This window comes from Lygodium microphyllum, chromosome 21 (genome assembly GCF_053477565.2).
Source record: "Lygodium microphyllum isolate KBCC chromosome 21, Lygodium_microphyllum_v1.1.10, whole genome shotgun sequence".
NCBI lineage: Eukaryota > Viridiplantae > Streptophyta > Polypodiopsida > Schizaeales > Lygodiaceae > Lygodium > Lygodium microphyllum.
In genome coordinates, this window is record NC_141155.1 from 53503722 (window position 1) to 53507514 (window position 3793).

Here is a 3793-nt window from a genome sequence, read left to right on the forward strand (position 1 = left end):
CTGTGCTGCGGTAAACACCTTATTTCTATTTGATGATAATGATGCAAGTTGAGAATATAATTTTTCATTGGGTATGACCAAAGTGTGCCCTTCGATGAGAACAACAACCAACCCCTTCTAGCATGCACCCAACCTATGAACATGACATTCCTCTTCGACTTGTTTATTACCACAAGCAAAAAGCATGCTTTGAAGATAGCTAGGTGGTGATAAAATCATGCTTATATGTCTAAGAGCAAAAGGCTTCATAGCTTAGATAACACTCCAAGAAGGTAACCACCACTCTGTTCTCTTTGAGCTGCAAAATAATCCACAAGGCAATCTCCTCTTGAGTTGCAGCAATCCCGACTTGTTTCAGGTGCGCTCTTGAAGCATGCTGCCAGCTTTTTGAGGAAGAAGCCGCCACAAACACTCAACACCACTTTCCTGTCAACACTCAGTTGGCCACATTCATAAGGATGTGCCTTTGTCAGCTTTCTAGTTCTCGCCTAGACTGCCACCATCCCCTGCACAACTGAGATGGTCTGGTCTCCTCATGCAACAGAGAGCCCTCTACTAGCAGAAGCAGTTCTTCTTCGTTGTGAGGAGCAGCCTATGATCATCAGCAGATCGATCATCATCTTGCGCATTGTTTGACGTCTGACTCTTAACTTGCTTTCATGCTCGTGCTCACCAACACTCATATACATAATATGTGTGTGTGTGTGTGTGTGTGTGTGTGTGTGTGTGTGTGTGTGTGTGTGTGTGTGTGTGTGTGTGTGTGTCTATATACTATATATATATATACATACATACATACATACATAGATATATACATACATACATAGATATATAGATATATATATATATATATATATATATAGATACATATATATATACATATATGTATATATATATGTATGTATGTATATATATATATGTATGTATATATACATACATACATATATATATACGTACATATATATATACATATATGTATATATCTATGTATGTATATATACATACATAGATATATACATATATATATATATATATATATATATATATATATATATATACATACATATGTATGTATATATATATATATATATGTATGTATATATATATATGTATGTATGTATATACATACATATGTATATGTATGTATGTATATACATATATATATACATATGTATGTATATACATACATACATACATACATACATACATACATACATACATATATATATATATATATATATATATATATATATATATATATATATATATAATCACTTAACATTTCTATATACAAGACCCCATAAAACATAATGTAAACACATATAAATATATATGCACTCATCTTTCATACCTCTCCAATGACCATGGACTACTCTCTTTCAATGCTCTCATGATCCATATTCATGGAAGGAAAAAGCCCGATCTCACACTAAAACCCATTGTTAGGGTTAGCTCCACGACCCATAATCGACACTTATGAGACAACATGCTATGCTATTGATTTACCTCGTGCTCCAAGCACTCATGTTTTAGAAGGATAATGCAACTTGGGATCATGATATGCATATTGAGCTAACAAGTCTTCACATTGAAAGAATGGATGCACTTGAATAAGTTATGTCTAGCTTGACTAATATGCTAGGGAAAATGCAAAGAATGCACACAAAGGTTCATCAAATTAATTTAGATCCTTTAACACTTAAGAACCTCACCCCTAAATTGATAGATGACACTCCACTCTACCCCCCACACGTGCAACTCTCTCTTGCTTGGCCATGTATGATGAGTCACATATAAATCCTATCTCACATCTGATGCAATCCTTCCCGATCCTCAACTCACCCATTCATCTCATCTCTTGTCTCATTATTCCTCTTAAGTGTCAACTTTTCCCAAAGTGATGTGCTAAGAGGTGTATGAATTTAAAGGTGCACGCTCAAAGTGCTTTTGCAACTAGGGTTATTGGAGAAATAGATGGTGCATAAGTATATTAAATCCCATGGCATGGAATTCATTGAGAAGTTGGGGTGTATGAGGCCCCAATGTGTGCCAAGACAACATGTCACTACAAGGAAACAGGGTGATAAGAGGCAATCAAGTGTGGCGTCTCAAAGCCTGAGTGGTTGGGCACAAAAGATTGGTGGAGACTCAAGAAGGAGGCCACAGACTCTCCAGGTTAATGGTAGCAGTAGCGGGAGGTAACAAGGGAATAATTGGAAACATGGAATCTGCATCATTTGGGGAGTAGTGGCCATATAACTTATTTGGAGAACTTTGTAATTTTTCTTTTGGTTATTCTCACTTTCTTTTTTGGAATATCACTTTTACTAACTATCTTATTTCTAACAATGCTACTTTGTTTTCTTTGTAACACTCCATCACAAGTCGTGATCCTATAGGTTTGGAGACTCCGTATGCAGAGAGACACGATCTCACTACACTTATCGATAGATTGTATGCACACAACAATCCAGTAAGTCAATTCTCTTTATTGTTTGTAGTCATTAGTTTTTGTGATGCATTATGTATTGTGGATTAATGTCACTACATTGATTGCTTATTGCACATTCTCTATTTAATAAATTCATGTCAATAAATTAATGACTCGCTTTTCTTTAAGTGTTGATGATGATCTAGCATGTCCATGAGACCATTTAGAGACCAATATTCCTAGTGCATCACTTAATGGGGTGATTAGAGCACTGTGACGGGGATATCTGGTACATGCAGTACAAGTTATGAAGGGGGAAAGAAGTGTCTGCCAAGTGTAAGAGTGTACACAAGAACCAAGGAGTTATACATAAATGAAGATGGATTAAGTTCTAAGAAGAGGAATTGCATTAGCATTGTGTATAGGTATTTATGTGTGCATCCGGGGATGCCTAGGAACGTTTACTTGTGTGTAATGAGCATTGCATTCATTTGGGGTCATCCTCTCCCTTACAAGTCAAGGTTTAATCTTTTCTTTCATTAAGAAAGACAAGAAACATGATCATCTAAAAGTGAGAAGAGAAGTGATTTTCTCTTTCTAAGGTCTAAAAAGACACAAGCTTTTGTGTGGAAGTCAATCTGAAGGTTGAAGCCCAAGGCGATTCAATGAACTCTCCTTAAGGTGGTTGCATGGACCACAAGTTAAAAGTACAGTTTGAGAAGCTGTTCTTTTTAAAAGAGACAGGGTGAATCCATTTTTAAAATATCTTGCGATAGAAAGATGATCTCTAAAAACGGGCTACTAGGGTTATCGAAAACAGCGAGATCTACAACTTTTGTGTTAGACGTTTTTTCATCTGAACAATGCACGGAGAGATATCTCAAAATTAGTGTTCCATAGTAGGTCCTAGAACAACCACAACTTGCATGAAGATCAACTCAAGTCTCTCTCCAAGAAAAGAAGCTCTTGAAAGCCTATAAAAGAGGAGGCCCTCCTTGGGTGTGAGAGAGGAAAAGGAAGCATCACTTTGCATGTATCCAAGAGGAGAAGAGAAGGTGCAAGTGCTATGGAAGCTCTGCTGAAATCAAGTTCCAAGAGGAGAAGAGAAGGTGCAAGTGCTACGGAAGCTCTGTTGAAATCAAGCGCCAAGAGGAGAGCCCTACACATATTGTGTAGGAGAGAAGGAAACTCAAGAAGGATCAAAAGGTGCCAACTTCCAAGTTGTGCAAGTATTAGCCGGTTGTATACCGTGCAAGGAACCGTGATCTTGTTTCCAATATCTACAAGTAAGAACTGGCTTATGTGTAACGAAGGTGCTTGCTCTTTGTCAATAATAAAACTCCACAAGGGGGGGGGACTAGC